This window comes from Triticum aestivum, chromosome 7D (assembly GCF_018294505.1).
Source record: "Triticum aestivum cultivar Chinese Spring chromosome 7D, IWGSC CS RefSeq v2.1, whole genome shotgun sequence".
Classification (NCBI taxonomy): domain Eukaryota; kingdom Viridiplantae; phylum Streptophyta; class Magnoliopsida; order Poales; family Poaceae; genus Triticum; species Triticum aestivum.
This window is the reverse complement of record NC_057814.1, coordinates 440,251,088-440,270,070: the sequence shown is the minus strand read 5'-3', so window position 1 is coordinate 440,270,070 and position 18,983 is coordinate 440,251,088.

Genomic DNA, 18,983 nt, shown 5'->3' with positions numbered 1-18,983 from the left:
CCTCGGTTCGGGGGCATGCATTCATATATAGCTTAGGATTCCCTTCGTGCCGACACGAGGGAGGAGGGGGGATGCTAGCTACTTCACACTTTGCTAGGTGAACCTCGGTTGAGGGGGAGGGGGCATGCATTCATAGCTTAGGATTCCCTTCATGCCGACACGAGGGGGGGCAAGCAATACTGTGCGTTTTGCAAGAGGGGTGCCACATCAAAATTGCATTTGGTATTTGAAAATCAAACCACCCTTTTGATACATAAATTTTGTCCAGATGCAAGTGTGTTCGTGTTCTGACCCTCTCCCGCGTCATTTTTCGCCAAATTTATGGAAATTAGACAAGTCGGATGATGCAACAGACATGGTTCACTCAAACTAACCGTGTGCCACGCCGGTGCACCTGTCACGCACACATCCGCACAGTACATTGGGCTCCACGAGGCTCCCCCTCTCAAAAATATCTGCCAGCCTCGAGGGTTTTTCTGTTTCATAACACATGTTTGTTATCTTCGGACCGCGTGTGATGTTTCTTGTTCCAAATCCCGCCTACATCGAAAATATCTGCCCGCCTCGAGGGTTTTTCTTTTTCATAACACATGATTGTTATCTCCGGACCGTGTGCGATGCACTATCATCAAATTTTTCAATAGCCCAGCATTTCACTCCCGCGTTTGACTCCCGCATAGTAAAATTTTCAGTACCCGCATCATTTCCTCAAACACCCCGTGCCCCCCCCCACACACACACACCAAAACCTCCTCGGGCGTGCGCCCACGCACACACACACACCCCTTCCGTCGCTCGAAACCCTAGCAAAGTCCCCGCCGCCGCTGCCGCCGCTGCAAGGCCTCCATTGTCAACATCTGTCGGTTTGCCCGTGCAGCTTACCCACCAATCTCCATACCCAGGCCGCCCTGATTTTCTTAGATGACGCCTGCCAAACGCCCCCTTTCCCACAGATCCCCATCCCCATCCCCATCCCGTACTCCAGAGCGTCGCAGCCTAATCCCGACTACGCTTCCCGTGGAGCTCGAGGAGCGACTGGCCCAAAAGAGGTGTATAGCGGTCTCTTCGCCCGACGTCGCCGAGGAAGCTGACGACCATTACTGGCGGCAGGCACTCAAGCAGCGGGCTAGAGTATGCGGGCATGTCTCGTCCGCCGGCTACGACATCGAGGTCATCGACAGCGACGCCCTGAGGCGGGCTGTGTCACAGGTTAAGTGGCCCACCCCAACCCCTCGGGTTCAACCGCTGTCGATATCATCCGTGGCCCCGCCGCTGATCTCCTCTGGCTCGCTGTCAACAATTTGCCATTCTACATCGCCATCGAGCCCCTTTTGTCATTTCTGAAGGACACGTTCTGTGACGCTGGCTTGGGATCCACAGCTTCCAAGTCAGACATCATCGACGGTGACCACGAGGAGGGCACCTCTCCGGCTCTTCCATGGGGAAAGAGCCCATCTGCTCTTCCAAGGGGAAAGCGCCCATCTGCGACATCAGGGAGGGCACCCTACAGCCGTGCTCTTCCAAGGGGAAGGAGCCCATCTGCGACAACATGGAGCGCATCCAGGGTCCGTGCTCTTCCCAGGGGAACGAGCCCATCTGTGACAAGTGAGGAAACCCATGATTTGTTTATTTGAATTGTTCACAATGTGATGCTCTATATGTGCAATTATTTACTGTGCAGTACATTTCATCAATCCAGTTTTAAACATAGCGATAGGAATGCATATATTTGCTTGCTATTATGCCTATTATAGCTAGCATATGCCTCTTTTAAAGTTTTTTGATTGTTCGGTTGTTTGTAGTTAGCATATGTTCAGTTTCAAATGCTATCTTTGGTTGTTCGTAGTATGCCTTGTTTATTCCAGTTATTCACAACGTGATTGTCTATATGTGCAAGTATGAACTGTGCCGTTCAATTTCATCAGTACCAGTTTCAACAATACCACTATGAATGACTACATTTGGTTGCTGCATCTTGGAGTTAACATGCCTTTCCATTTTTATTTAACCATAACCAGTGTACTTAGACCGGCACAATACCATTTTGAATGACCATGTTTGCTTGTTGTTAAATGTTAGGCCTGTTGCAGTTAGCACACCTTTCCACTTGTTTTGCTTTACTAGCGTGCTTAAACCTGCACACTGAAGCTATCTTTTGGAGATTATTTTGTCTGCCATGTGTAATTTTGGTTGATGTTTAGCCTGTTGTGCTTCACATGCTTCTTGATGTACCTACACAGGACAATTTTGGGAACGACTGTTGTTTTCCATCAAGGTTAGTTTCATCCCATGGCTTATATCTGCTCACTGTTCAGGATATCCGTAGCTGGTACCATATAGGCCGGCGGCTGATGAGGGACTAATCGGTGAATCAGACGTTTAACTGAATATATCTGCAACCCATTTTTCCTTAGGTTAACTAGGGCCATATGTAATATATCTGAGGCTGCATAGCAACATGCACTGTACTTAATGTCTAAATATGCAATCCTAGGCTACATAGCAACAAGGAAGAGTGTTACATTAATGTTCTAATGATGTCTAGATATACGTAGAAGAGCAACAGCAGTAACAGCAACAACACAACCCTGTTTGGATACTCAACTTAGCTAGAGGTTAGAGTTAGTTTCTAGCTCATTACTAACCCTGAACTAACTCCATCCAAAGAGTTGTTTGGATGGTAGGGTTAGATTGACAATAAATGCACTAGGAGAACTAGCTCCAATTAGCACCTCTTAGGTTGGATACTAGTTTTATTGGGTGGGTTATAGATGCAACTAGCTCAAACTTGCCTTCATGTTTAGATATACTTTAGGGCTATTTGAGCTCGAACTAGATCAAACTAACAGTAACCCATGGATACAGCAGCAGATAATTTGTAAGAATGAACTAAACTCCTTCCGGCCCATAATATAAGATGTTAATTCATCTAATATGTGAGTATATTGGATGTTATAAGATACTCCCTCCGTTCCTAAATATTTGTCTTTTTAGAGATTTCAAATGGACTACCACATACGGATGTATATAGACATATTATAAAAGAGTGTTGTACTACATCATTGTGCAATTGTTGTTTAGCTTCTAATATCAACTTGGTGCTTTTAGGTACATATGTCATTGGTCAAGATCCGCGTTTCGACCCGTTCTGCGCATGGGGCAATGAGATATCGATGAACCAGCATCAAGTGAGGAAGCTGATAAAGATTGTTAGTAAAATGGGTCCAAAGATGGCAATTAAACTATTTGTTTACACTTTATCCAAGACAACATCGAACTGCAGGATGGTAAGTAAGAACTCTGCAGCCTTCTTTTTACTGCCCATAATGAGTTGTGTTAGACGACAATGTCTGAAATCTTATTCCTTTGAAGTGGTTGCCAAAGCAGTTTACTCAAGATTACCTCTCGAACTACATGATTGGTGGGCATGCAAAGGTTAAAGTATTTCTACCAGAACACGATGATTATCTAGATGTTTTCATGAAGACCGTGAAGGATGGGCGGTCGGCCATCACAAGGGGTTTGACTAGAGTCGTGTGTGCCTTCTGCATGGAGGAGGGCACAATATGGGCATTCCGCTTCACCTTGTTCAGCAACCAGAATATATTTCGCCTCTTTCTTTACTGTCTTTAATAGTACAAGTATACAACTGTGGTTCATCATTCTTTATTTGGTTCTTAGGTAAATCTTGAACATATGTACCTATGAATCGACTAATGCATTGGTTGTTTGAACCTGATGGATATGAATAAAGCTGTAGCATACATTCAAATTCAAATCCAAATCCGGTACAATTTGGAAAAGCAGCAATTAAATTACGGTGAAATTACGCTCTCCAGGTTGTTACGGCACACACGGTTGGTAAAACACAAACGTTTGCGATATGCACCATAATCCGAGACGGTTCACAGAGAGGAAACGTGTGCAAGCATACACACAGTTGCCATTTGCAAAGCGTGTGTGATGTCAGACAATATCACAAACGGTGCGGGCAAACTAAACGTTTGTGTTAGTTGCCTTATTGTACACGATTTGCAACCATGAACTGTTTTTGATGAAGTATCCATCGTAAATGTTGCACCACAGAATAGCGTGTGTGATAGTTGTCATGTACGATGATGTTATGATGGTCCGACGTTTCGTAATCCTGTCCGACACTCGTACGACGATTAACTAATCATCTTAACGGTGAATCGTTTGTGATGGGCTGCGCATCATACACGTTCTATAATAGTGAATCGTTTGTGATGGGCCGCGCATCATAAATGTAGCACCACAGAATACCGAATGCGATGGCAATGCGAGCAAAAACGAGTAGGAGTACTGTAGGGGCCCTATCCCCTACGGTTTCTGGGTCGTGTGGGAAGGGCCCCCCTATCGCCCACACTCACTTGGCGACGGTTCCAAATGCCGTCGCGGAAAGGGGTAAAAAACCGTTTGTTTAGGACCGACGCGCACTAGTGCAAGGTAGATGATGAATGGTGGAAATTATTCCGTAATTTGCAAAAGTACTACTCTCGTTTTTCTCAAAAATTTGTGTAAACCGATGCATTAATTACACCACATGCATGCATGACCACTTAATGACCAAGAACTTCTACATGCATTGGTGAGTTTTTTCTTCATCCTTGCATGCAGTGATTTAATACACCTTGAAATTTGAACATGTGATGGTAAATAGTAGAATTGAGAGTTATAAAACGGAAGAACAAACTTTTTGACATGAGCCCTATAAACCGGAAAGGAGGGAGTACCTCCTTTTTTTATTCTAGAAACAACCACACGCGAATATTGGACGGTAGCAGCACAACAACTGAATAAAAATCGAAAGCAAGTGTTACTACTACACCAAACAATTTCAAAATGAGAAACTGGACCCACTCACGGCACGGCACACCTGTCTCGTTTGGTCCGTCGGTCAAAGTGCTTGCTCTTCTTGGCATAACAATAGAGTATAGTAATTTTTTTAGAATGCTCTTGGCATGTCGCTAACATGTGATGAGTTAACCGACCTCAATAGACGACAAAAACGCCAGCCCGCCGCACTTTGAGAGAGACAAGGAGCGAGAAGGGATACAGGCTGGTGGATTACTAGAGCTAGGTGTCGCACGGAGGCCAAGAGATATGGTGATAGCATGGGTTGGCCATGTACACTATGATGTAACTACACTTGGCTGCAGTGTTTCGTACTCCTCCGGTCTACTGTGAAGATGATTGATTGACTTTATATCGCTGAATAATATAAAATATTATGAGTGCAGGCTCTCCACCACGAGGTTCCTTGCTCCTTCTCGGTCATCGGGAATCTATGTTCTTCCAATCTTTTTTTACGTGAGCTTTGTTCATCCTTTTGCCAACGCGCGGGACATCAAGCATCAAGGTGCATCTGTCATGCAAGACAATGGAGATAATCAGATAAGTAGTGCGTAAGTGAGTCGTGCACTTCGATGGCACCTACTACGCATTATTTTTTCTCCTCGATGGCACGTGAATAGTGCACGTCCTCAGCGACGGAGCACGAGATGGTAGCCATAGACATGGTCAGCCCTTTTTGAAGAGAGTACTAAATACGTATTAACTTTGAAGAGTCCCGTCAACTCGCAGAACGACGAGAAGCACACACTAAATGACGGAGCACGGGATGGTAGCCATGGACATGGTCAACCATTTTTGAAGACTAATGCACTAGTTTTGATGTGTCTTGTCTACTCGCAAACGAGGAGAAGCTTTGCTTACTATCATAGATTGAACTAACAATATGTTCATGCATCTCACAAAAAATTATATCATTGAAAACTATGTTCAAATACAAATCCAACGATATAATTTTTGTTGACATGCATTAACATTTTGTTAGTTAAACCTTTGGTCAAAATTTGGCACAAACTACAAAGGGGACCTATAAGGCTAGTCATAGTGGGAGTAACTTAGCTAGTAACATAACGCACTTCGAGAAAATTTTGTTTATGTGGCAAAGTCTACGAGCTAATAAATGAAGCCATCTATGATACTACTATTATGTTACTTTGCATTATGAAGGTAGTAACTTAGACTAGTGTCATATGCATGACACTAGTCTAAGTTACTCCCCACTATGACCAGCCTAAACTAGGACGAAGGTAGTACTAGTAGTAAGACCCCTTCTGTCGCTCACGCGCGCGCGGTGGCTCGCAGGACGAGGAGAAGCTTTTGCTTTACGATGCCAACGTGGTAGTTAATTAGTTTGCTAGAGTCAGCTATCACACCCAATGTACCCACTAGAAACAAGTTATACTTGTTTGGTTCAACCGCCTCCCTAGGTGTTTGGCGAGGAATTGGCCAGCGCAAGGCGGTTCTATAGGTGGGCAGGCGGCAAAAAACAGGGGAAAACACACGAACCAGCTAGACGGGGGAGGGAAGCTTCTACATTCGCAGGGGACGTGGCATTGGCTATTGGGCGGCACCAGGTGGCCATCCAGGTATGCCATAAATGATACGAAGAGGCATTCTATATCAGCAAGGACCAACTTTGCTACCGATAGCTCATCTAACAGAACTCCCAAGTTAACTGTGCTGAGGCTGGAGTAGTCATGAGATGGGTGACCGGATGGGACATGTACTCGACATTAACTAGACAGATGGGTAATAAACCTTTGGAGTGACCCATCTGTCTAGTTAATATCGAGGTCTTTGTTTTGTAATTTTTGACATTTTTTGTTTTTTTGAACACATGTTAATCGAAGGTCTATTGTGTTACTTTTTAATAATTTTTATTTTTTGAACACATGCTAATTGACTTGAAAGAAGGTCTATCGCGTTACTTTATGACACATTTCCAAAAAAGGTCATATGACCTCTGTCAACTTATAAGTCATGTCTGTCAAATTAACCTTGAGGTACTTGTTCTCAAATTAACCTCTAGACCTTGCCGGAGTGCTCCAATGTAGCCGGCTGTTGGCTATAAGGAGATGCCACCTCACTTAGAGTCATCATAAAAATACTCATATAATAGGTTGGCTCTTAGAATGGATATTAGGTTGGCTCTAAGCATTTAATATTTGCATGAGCAAGGTACTCCCTTCGTCTAGGTGTATAAGTCACTTTACGAAAACCAAATAATCCCAAAACACTTAGGCGTGGTGCATTGACTCCCACCTCGTTTCTTGTTTCTTGACATATCAACCAATAAGAGATGTGGGCGTGCATGTTTTCAATGTCTCGAGACTACCAAACACGACATGCAGTGGTTAGTTCATTGCATGCAATGCTATTAATTAGCAAATAAACATTAAGTTCTCTTGTTTTTCCCTCCTTCTTGGTCACGGTGCACAACCAAAGATGACTTATTCACCTGGACGGAGGGAGTAATATAAAATATTATGAGTGCAGACGCTCTACCGCAAGGTTCCTTGCTCCTTCTTGGTCGTCGGGAATCTATGAGGATGTTTGGTTCATGGCCACACCACGTAGAATCTATGAGGTGAGTGTTTGGTTCAAGCCACACCTTAGTCAAGCCAAACTTGGACCCCACATGGCATACACACAAAAAATAAGGCAAGATTCCCTTAGGCTTGCCAACTTGTGGCTCTCATTTTGATGAACTAACCTTAGGCAAGCTTGGCAAAAATGTGTGGCAAAGTGTGGCAATGCTAGGCCTAGAACCAAACAGCCCCTTTGCCACAACTAACCTTAGGCAAAGTGTGGCTGCCAGAAAAAGTGTGGCTATGGCCACCACAAGTGTGGCAAGATTTGGCAAAAAATTGAGCCTATGACATGTGGACCATATAACTAGAGAAGTGTGGCAAGCCACAAGTGTGGCAATGAACCAAACACATATCTAAGATGTTGTGGCATGACTAAGGTTAGACGTGGCAACCTTAGGCTGGGAACCAAACAGGCCCTATGTTCTTCCACTCTTTTTTACGTGAGCTTTGTTCAACCTTTTGCCAACACGCGGGACATCTAGCATCAAGGTGCACGTGTAATGCAAGAAAATGGAGATAAGTAGTGCGTAAGTGAGTCATGCACTTCGATGGCACCTAGTACTATGCAATATTTTTTCTCCTCGATGGCACGTCAATAGTGCACGTACTCAATGACGGAGCACGGGATGGTAGCCATGGACATGGTCGGCCCTTTTTGGAGAGAGTACTAAATATGTATTAACTTTGATAGTGGCTACCATGTCATAGACACAAAAAGGGTTTGATAGCTGACTCTGGCAAAATAATTGACTAGTACCACGTTGGCTACCACTATCAAAGTTAATACGTATTTAGTACTCTCTCCAAAAAGGGCCGACCATGTCCATGGCTACCATCCCGTGCTCCGTCATTGAGTACGTGCACTATTCACGTGCCATCGAGGAGGAAAAATATTGCGTAGTACTAGGTGCCATCATAGTGCACGACTCACTTACGCACTGCTTATCTCCATTTTCTTGCATGACACGTGCACCTTGATGCTAGATGTCCCACGTGTTGGCAATGGCAAAAGGATGAACAAAACTCACGTAAAAAAAGAGTGGAAGAACATAGATTCCCGACGACCAAGAAGGAGCAAGGTACCTCGTGGTGGAGCGTCTGCACTCATAATATTTTATATTATTCAGCGATATAAAATCAACCAATCATCTTCACAGTACACCGGAAGAGTACGAAACATGGCAGCCCAGTGTAGTTACATCATACTACATGGCTAACCTACGCTATCACCAGATTTCTTGGCCTCCGTGTGACACCTAGCTCTAGTAATCCACCTGCCCGTATCGCTTCTTGCTACTCGTCTCTCTTAAAGTGCGGCGGGCTGGCGTTTTTGCCGTCTATTGAGGTCGGTTAACTCATCACATGTTAGCGACTCTTGGGTGGGATAGTTTTTTTGGTGGGTTTTGGGTAACTTGCTCCAATTTAACCCTCATGTTTGGATACTTTAGGGCTATTTGAGCCCCAACTAGCTCAAACTAACTCTAACCCATGGATCCAAATAGGGCCAAAGTTAGCCTCGGAAAATGCATTAAGCCCTATATACATGGATAGACGGAGTACATGATACTAACGTTCATTGGTTGGTTTCAATTTTTGATTCAGTTGCTGTGGTGCTACCGTCCAATATTCGCATGTGGTTGTTTCTAGAATAAAAAAGGAGGTACTCCTACTTATGTTACTCCCACTATGGCTAGCCTAAGGTTAGTAGGTGACCTTGCGCTTGGCTCTTCGACTCTTCCGGAAGTTGAGCAATAATGATGTACTGCAGTCTAGCAATCTGACACCAAATGAACTGATGCACGTCCACCGCTTGTAAGCAAAAGTTTTTCCTCGTGCTGCGAGCCACCACGCATGCGTTGGCGAGGGAGAAGGCATAGTAAGCAAGCTTCTCATCGTTCTGCGAGTTGATGGAACACATCAAAGTTATTTCGTACGTACTCTCTCCAAAAAAGGGCTGACCATGTCATGGCTACCATCCCGTGCTCCGTCGTTGAGTACGTGCACTATTCACATGCCATCGAGGAGAAAAATATTGCGTAGTAGGTGCCACCGAAGTGCGCGACTCACTTACGCACTGCTTATCTGATTATCTCCATTTTCTTGCATGACATGTGCACTTTGATGCTAGATGTCTCGCGTGTTGTCAAAAGGATGAACAAAGCTCACATAAAAAAGAGTGGAAGAACATATATTCCCGACGACCGAGAAGGAGCAAGGAACCTTGCGCGTTTTCCCCTATTTTTTGCCGCCTGCCCACCTATAAACAGATAAAAGAACATGAACTGTTTGCTAACCACTAGAGACGATACATCAGGATGCTAAGTTGAAGATATTTTAAAATTTGTATTGATAACCACGCAAGAAGCCACGCATGTACAGGACGCATGCAGCCATGCATGTACACACGCCAACGCACTAACTCATGCACATACACGCACCGCATGGAGCACACAACGCACGTACACAACACATGCATGACACACACTCGGCCACAGAATGCACGTGAATAACACATGCATGCGCACACACTCGGCTGCATGGAGGCGTGTGCCATCTGCGGCGACGTCCGGTTCGTCATGCTACAGCGAAGCTCGCACACAACAGCGCCTACGCATCTCTTGCAGCACCTCTTTGTCGTCGTTTCTCAATGACTAATCGGAGACTAAGGCGACTGCAGCCTCGGCCTTAGAGCTAGCACCGATGGAAAAGCTCGCACGCTGCACGCACACGAGCACGTACGGAGTGCCCACGACGTGGTGCGTCCCTAGTCGCCTCTACTCCTTCTATGCACTTTGTCTATGAAGGCGGTTGCATGCCTAATGATGATGTGGGTGAGGTCTTCTAGGACTCAGATGATGACGATACAGACTAGATGGCCGATGGCAGGAGGCACAAGATGCAGAGGAGCTAGGGACGTGGACCCATGGTGGCAAGGCAATGTGGTTCTCCGGGGGGCTGATCCGGCATGGGGATTGTTAGAAGGTAGAGAGGGATTTGATGGAATAGTTGATTGTATTGCTTGAGCCTCGTGGACATATATATAGGAGTACATGGTCATCTTGGAGTATACGGCAAGTCAGAATATTTCCTAGTCTATCCTATGTTCCTAATCTAACAATGATACTCAACAGTGATCAAGAGTGGTTCACGTGAGAGCAGGACTCCATGCAGGAGCGCATTGTCGCCAAGCATGTCACGCAGGAGCACGTAGGCCGCAGCAGACAACGAGCACAAGAAAAACATGAGCATGTCAAGGGCGATGAAGGGGTTGGCCGGTGCTCCAATTGTCCGTATGTCCTTGTGTGTGCCTGTGCATTCCGCCGGTGCTCTAAGGCCGAAGCCGTCGCCGCCTTGCCTTCGTCTCCATTTGGTCGTCGAGCAACAGCGACAAAGAGGTGTTGCAAGAGATGGCACGGCAGGGTGCTATTTTGGACAAGCTTGCCTATAGCACGATGAACCGGACAGTGAAGGCCATGATGGTGGGTGCCTGCCTTCTCGTGTGATCAGCTGCTGCTGCTGTGGCACGTGGAGAGGTCTCATGGCTTGCCGGCTACTGCTGCCGTGTGTGGTGGTCGTGGTGGTACTGTACGATGGGTCAAGAAGAGCAGAGCACGCGACCGGCTATGTGGTGCGGCCGTCCGGCATGCATACGCAGCCCCCTTCCACCTAGCTGCAGATGGCGCACGCGAAGGCATGCACGGGTATCCATGTGTTGTGTGCGGACGTGGTGTGCGCCGTGTGTGCATGCATGGGCATTATTTAAAAAGAAAAGATATGTACATTAGCATTGAAGTGTATTGATTCAAATAGTTAGCCTACTACATGATCAGCAAGCCGGAGATTCCAGAGTTTGCGCGCATAGTCCTTGTTTTTTAACATGTTTATTTATTTCATCAGTTGACATGTGGGACCCATGAGACAAGCAGGACGTAGTAATGACAATGTAATAGTAGGTTCCACGTATACAAATTTGACCACTCAACTGGACAAAATACGGAGCTCTACGGCGAGCCAGTGATCGTATAATTACTGTAACTCGTATTCAATGATTGTTTTGAGCTTATTCTGAAGTCCAATGACTGTACCAGTGTATTTATCTCTACTCTTATTTCTACTCTTATAAAAAGCAGAGTTGGTGATGATAGTGTGCCTGCCATCCTGCAATATAAGCCCTCTGATCTATATCTAACGAATAGGAAGGAAACTATGACAATTTACCCGCACTCCTCTCCACATTTGCATATAAGGCCTTCCCTCGTTCATCCTTTTCTCCCACAAGATCTCGATGTTCCGTGCAATGCACGGGCATCTTGCTAGTCTCAAGGAATATTATTAAGGGGGTGTCACCAACAGTGTTCCTCGGCTCGCACCTAGCACCACAGTGGTCGAACTTGGAGTAATTAATCTGGTACACGTGGCATCTCAGATATGTACACAAGGTGACGTACACCGTCAAGGTCCACGGTCAAGGGGGCCAGGGCAGACGCGACCTCTCACTACGTCCGCCATTTGAAGCGGCGCCCCGGCCCAGGGCGCCACCCGTTGCACTCCCAGCTATACCCGCCTCCTTGCCGCATTCAAAAACGTACATTTAAACCTGCGTGGAATGCGAGTGAGGGAGTCTTGGACTAAGGGGTCCTCGGGCGTCCGGCCTGCTATCCATGGGTCAGACTGATAGGCTGTGAAGACATGAAGGCCGAAGATTGTACCCGTGTCCGGATTGGACTCTCCTTGACGTGGAAAGCAAGCTAGGCGACCAACTATGAAGATTCCCTCTGATGTAACCGACTCCATGTAACCCTAGATCTCTCCGGTGTCTATATAAACCAGAGAGCGTAGTCCGGATAGTCGGATACACATTACCATAGTCATTCAGGCTAGACTTTTAGGGTTTAGCTATTACGATCTCGTGGTAGATCAACTCTTGTAATACTCATATTCATCAGGATCAATCAAGCAGGAAGTAGGGTATTACCTCCATAGAGAGGGCCCGAACCTGGGTAAACATCGTGTCCCCCGTCTCCTGTTACCATCGATCCTAGACGCATAGTTCGGGACCCCCTACCCGAGATCCGCCAGTTTTAACACCGAGATTGGTGCTTTCATTGAGAGTTCCACTGTGCCGTCGATGAAAGGTTCGATGGCTCCTTCAATCGTCTATAGGGACGCTGTCCAAGGAGAAACCTTCCTCCCCGGACAGATTTTTGTGTTCGGCGGCTTCGTACTGCGGGCCAACTCGCTTGGCCATCTGGAGCAGGTCGATAGCTACGCCCCTGCCCATCAGGTCAGATTTGGAAGCTTGAACTACATCGCGATTACCCGTGGAGACTTGATCTTCAATGGGTTTGAGACCGCAGCGATTGCTCTCCCTCGCCCCGATGAACATGACTTAGATCTGTCATCGGATCACATCCAGGAGATGGTCCCTCTTGCTGCAACGGCCTTAGAACCGAAGCAGATCGTGCCCTCCGAGGCCACAAAGTCCGTGGCGTTGGAGCCACACACGGACTCGAAATCCTGCAATATTTGCGTCAATGGAACTTCGGACTCGTCTTCGGCTGTAAGTTCCGGACCAGGTACGCCTGCGGACACCGAGCTGGATCGGTTATCGATTTTCAAATTTAGCGCCGTGGACATCTTCCAGCACTCACCTTTTGGTGACGTGCTAAACTCTTTAAAGACCTTGTCCTTGGAGGAGGACACACAGCCGAACTATGTTCGGTTCGAGCTAGAGGTGGATGACGAGGAATTTTGCTTCCCACCCGCCACCCACTTCATAGCCATTGTCGATGAATTAACCGACGTGCTTGACTATGGCTCCGAAGACATCGACGGTATGGAGGACGATGCCGACAAGGAGCAAGGCCAAGGCCCGCCATTCACAGGACATTGGACGGCCACCTCTTCGTATGACGTGTACATGGTTGATACACCTAAAGGATCTGGTGACGACAAAGAAGAGCCAAATGCGAATAAACCTTCTGAGACGCAGTCCAAGCGCCGGCGGCCCAAACGCCGTTCTAAGCCTCGTCGCTCAAAAGATGGCAACACTGGCACCGGAGAAAATAGTACTCTGGGCGATGCCGAAAACAATGAAGACCCTGTCGGACCTGCAATAGAAGATGACTCGGAGGACGATAGTTACCGTCCACCCTCCGAGGAGGAGACAAGCCTCGGTAGCGAAGACTTCATCGTGACCGAGGATCCTCTGGAGCAGGAGTGCTTTAAGCTTCAGCTCATTGCCACTGCAAGGCGCCTGAAAAAGAAACAGTAGCAGCTTCAAGCTGAACAAGATCTGCTCGTCGACAGATGGACTGATGTCCCGACAGCCAAAGAATACGGCCTCAAGCGCCCAGCCAAGCGCTACCCAAAATGCAGACCGCTACCTCAATTCGATGAGGAGGCGCTGGAGCACATATCTCCCTCGCGTAATGCGGAACGACCACCACATGGTCAAGACAGAGCGGCGGACCGGCCACCCCGCGGTCGGGATAAAGCGGCTACTCAGGCCGAACAGCAGCCCGCCCCACCGCCCCGTAAAAATAAAGACGGAAGAGTTCGGGTCACACGTACGACCTCCGACAGACCCTGGACAGCAGAGCAGGACATGCAAGATCGATCTACGGATCACGAGGACGTGCCTCGAGGCACGACGACGGCTACCTATTCGGACGTGACAAACCTAACCACGCCCGAGCCGAATGCCGCAGACGAACTCCATCAGAGCTACGCCGCGATGCGGCCCGATATAGAGGCGCCGCACACCCTCTCTACTTCACAGATGAAGTACTGGATCATGAATTCCCCGAGGGGTTCAAGCCCGTCAATATCGAATCATATGATGGCACAACCGATCCTACAGTATGGATCGAGGATTTTATTCTCCACATCTAAATGGCTCTAGGAGATGACCTCCACGCCATTAAATACCTCCCACTAAAACTCAATGGGCCAGCTCGGCACTGGCTTAACAGCCTGCCCGAAAATTCTATCGGCAGCTGGGAGGACTTGGAAGAAGCCTTCCTGGACAACTTCCAAGGTACATATGTCCGGCCACCAGACGCCGATGACTTAAGTCACATAGTTCAACAACCTGGAGAATCAGCCAGGAAATTCTGGACTAGGTTCCTAACTAAAAAGAATCAAATCGTCGACTGTCCGGATGCCGAAACCCTAGCGGCCTTTAAACATAGCATTCGTGACGAATGGCTCGCCCGCCACCTCGGCCAAGAAAAGTCGAGGTCCATGGAAGCCCTCATGGCACTTATGACCCGCTTTTGCGTGGGAGAGGATAGTTAGCTGGCTGGCAGTACAAACATAGCCAACGAAACGGGCCCGTCCAAGGCCAAAAACAGCACCGGCAAGCTCCGGCGCAACAGACACAAACGCCGAAGCAATGGCGATAACACCAATGACACTACAGTTCACGCCGGATTCAGTGGCTCCAAGTCCGGCCAGCGAAAGAAGCCCTATAAAAGAAGCAGCGGAGGACCATCCAGCTTGGACCGCATACTCGATCGTCCTTGCCAGATACACGGCACCCCAGACAAACCGGCCAACAATACTAACTGAGATTGTCGGGTCTTTCAACAAGCCAAGGTTAATAGTAGAAACAAGGAAGGGGAACCACAGAGCGAGGACGATGACGAGGAGCCCCGGCAGCCGAACACTGGGGGGCAAAAGAAATTTCCCCCTCAAATCAAAACAGTGAGCATGATATATGCTACACACATTCCCAAAAGAGAGTGCAAGCGCGCACTCAGGGACGTCTATGCGGTAGAGCCAGTCTCCCCAAAATTCAATCTGTGGTCATCATTCCGGTCACCTTCCATCGTCGAGATCACCCAACTAGTATCCGCCATGGCGATTCAGCCGCACTAGTCCTCGACCCAATTATTGACGGATTTCACCTAACACGTGTCCTTATGGACGGCGGCAGCAGCCTCAACCTGCTCTATCAGGGTACAGTGCGGAAAATGGGCATTAACCCCTCATGGATCAAGCCCACAAAGACCACCTTTAAAGGAGTCATCCCAAGCGTAGAGGCCCGTTGTACGGGCTCAATAACGCTGGAGGTAGTATTCGGTTCCCCGGATAACTTCCGAAGCGAAGAACTAATCTTCGATATCGTCCCATTTCGCAGCGGCTATCACGCACTGGTCGGACGAACCGCATTCGCTAGATTCAACGCAGTGCCACATTACGGTTATCTCAAGCTCAAGATGCCCGGTCCACATGGCGTCATTACAGTAAACGGAAACACGGAACGCTCTCTCCGTACAAAGGAGCAAACCGCCGCCCTAGCAGCAGAAGTACAGAGCGGCCTTCTCAAGCAGCACTATAATCCGGCTGCCGAGCCCCTGGACATCATTAAGAGGGCCCGGGCTACACTGCAACAGGACAGCTCGGCTCGTCACGAGCCGAATTAGCAGTTCGGCCTCCGCCCAGTCCCGATGAGGCACTGGCATTAGTACCACGCGTACATAAACTACGCACTCAAAACACCATGGGTACTGACGGAGTCATAACTCGCTCGCGATCCACAATACGGCTTGACCGACCCTGGGATTCGCACACTTTTACCTTTTCTTTTTTATTACGGGTTCTCTTCTCTTTTCGAGGTCTATACGGATGACCCGTTTGCAGAACACACCAGGGAGGCAAGGAGCTCTGGCGTACAAGGGAATCCCCAGGTGATCTCTACTAAACGATTATCATACTTGTTTTATATACCCGCACACAGCTCGCCCTTGGTTACGGCATGTTAAATAGCCTCACTTGCTTATCGCATTACTTGTACAAAGTACACCCCGACGTACTAATTACATCACAATGGTGAATAAATGGTGGCGTCAGCTCATTACTTCATTTTTTCCCGTTTCCTCACCTTGGTATTTATTACTCATTGCACACGTACACCATGGTACGTATTACTACGCCAGGGGCTTCATTACACCCCGCATCACGACAATAAAAGTCCGAACACTTTTACAGTATAATTCGGCACCCCGAACTTATAGCATTATATGCATCGGTTCCGAATCATGTCTTTGGTCAATAGTTGGGTTGCCCGGCTCCTGTGCTTACTACCTTACGTTCCGCTACATCGGCTAGGGTAGTAAAGGGAGAACTACTGCGATTGTGTCCCGGTTCTTCTGGACGAGCACCTCAGTAGAGAAAGCCGAAAACTGACTGTCATGATGCAGCGAGAGTTGGTCATCTGTTCGAGAGGTTCCAAATCATTAGAGATTTTTTCCGCTTCTTGCGAAGAATCGGTTCCCCCGATTAGGCATGTATAGAGCCCCTAGTTTGGTCCTCCGAATACCAGGGGCTTCGCCAACTTTCTTAATTGTCAAACTCCTATGGTTAATTGAGGACGGTAAAGGCCGCATAGTCTGATTGCCTTGTTCGTTGCACTAAACACCTCCTTTAAGGACCAGAATGTGGAGTAAAGAGTGTCTAGATTTATCCCGAACACCCCCGTACTATCTACGTGGGGCAGAAGCCAACGACTGGTCAACCCTCAGATTTCATAAACGGCCGCACAGGAGGTAAAATTTAAATTGCAAGCATTATATTAAATAACATCATTATTCCATATTACAAGACATGATAATACAAATGTTCTCATGGGAATATAACATCCTTCGAACATTGCTCCGCCACAAGGCGGGACCCCTCCAGGACACCATCAAAATAGAGCTCGGGTCGATGATGCTCCTTGCCCTCCGGCGGTCCCTCGGTCATCAGCTTCTTGGCATCCAGCTTTGCCCAATGCGTCTTGACGCGGGCAAAGGCCATACGAGCACCTTCAATACAGACCGACCGCTTCACGGCATCCAACCGCGGACATGCACTTACAAGCCGCTTAACGAGTCCGAAGTAGCTGCTAGGTATAGACTCGGCAGGCCATAGCCGGACTATCAGGTCTTTCATGGCTAGCTCTACCAACCTGTGCAGCTCGACCAACTGCTTTAGCTAGTCGCTGAGGGCACCGGATGTTCGGGTCCCAAATACTGGGACCAGAATAGCTTCTCCATAGACATCCCCTCTTCGGCTCGATAAAACTCGGCAGCATCTGATATGCTGAGCGGCAGATTCATAAACGCCCCTAGAAAACCCAAGTTCGGGTCAGTACAAGGGATGTCTCCTTCGCATACTTGCTTTGCATAGCGAAAGACTTACCCGCCGTAATCTCCTTGGCCGCCTGAATTTCTTGGAGGGTGCTCTGGGCTTCGGCTCGGGCATCCTGTACACTCCGGCGGGCCTTCGCAAGTTCGGACTCTTGCGTCTTAAAATCGCGCTCCAAGAACTCAAGTTCCTCGACGGCGTCCTGGAGCTCTTGTTGGGCCTTGCTAACCACAGCCTCGTGCTTCTCGCACGCAACGCATTCCTTGGCCGCTTTGTCCTCTGCCTCGGCTAACGCGTTCTTGAGGGCTGCCACCTCGGTCGTGGCCCCTAATAAAGTTTCTAACACCTTAGTCCGGACAGACTATTCATTTTTCTTAAAAATATACCTGTGGGGTACAGGATACCTTGGCTATCCTCCAGCTGCTTCTTCACGAGGCCAAGCTCCTCCTCGGCTCACCCCAGTTTCCGCTTCAGTCCGGAGACCTCTGCAGCATGAACGGTGGCAGCCTGCAGCGACACCTGCTTAGTCACATAGACAATTTACGTTAGACTCCTGCGATATTTCTTCTTGATCCTTTGTTCGCCTTTTTTTCTTCCCGAACACCTAACAGAGCATCAGGGGCTACTCTCTATATTGTGATATTGTTACTACAACCACATTACTTACCTCAAAGCCTGATAGAAGGCTAGTACAGGCTTCGGTCAGTCCGCTTTTGACGAACTGAACCTTCTCTATTACCGTGCCCATAAGGGCACGGTGTTCATCCACAATAGAGGCGCCTCGTAGCGCCTCCAGCAGATTATCCGGTGCCTCTGGTTGGACAGAGATCACCGGCAGAAGCGGCACATTCCCTCCTTTTGGAGAATGCCGTTCGCTGGACTCCGGGGCCGCATAGATCTTCGGAATGGTGTCCGGCTAAGGCCCGAGGGGAACTCGGCCCCCGTCACCAGTCCTCATAGGGGCTTTCCCCTATGTGTCCGGTGACTAAAGAATTGTCCTGGGGCGCCACCCCGACGATCTCCGGAAGTTCCCCCCGGTCGGGGAAGGTCTTTTGCGACACCGCCTCGTCGTCACCTTTGGGAGAGACGGAATGAGCAGGTGGCGGAGACATGCTAGCCATCTCCTTTGAGTCTAGCGATCCCTCTGTCGAGGATCGCGGGGAGCCATCGCGTGCTGGACTGCAATAACATGGTTTAAGGTATATCAATATCACAACCCAGAAAGGCCAGACGTTTTCAGATTCTGGTACTTACGAGGCGGCCTGAGGCTTGGTCCGACGAGGTCGCTCCGGACTGCTATCAACATCCCACACGGAGTTATCCACGAGGGAGCCTCTAACCCTCTTAGGTGCTTTCGCCTCCGGATTGGGGGGGCTCTCTTCTTCCTCC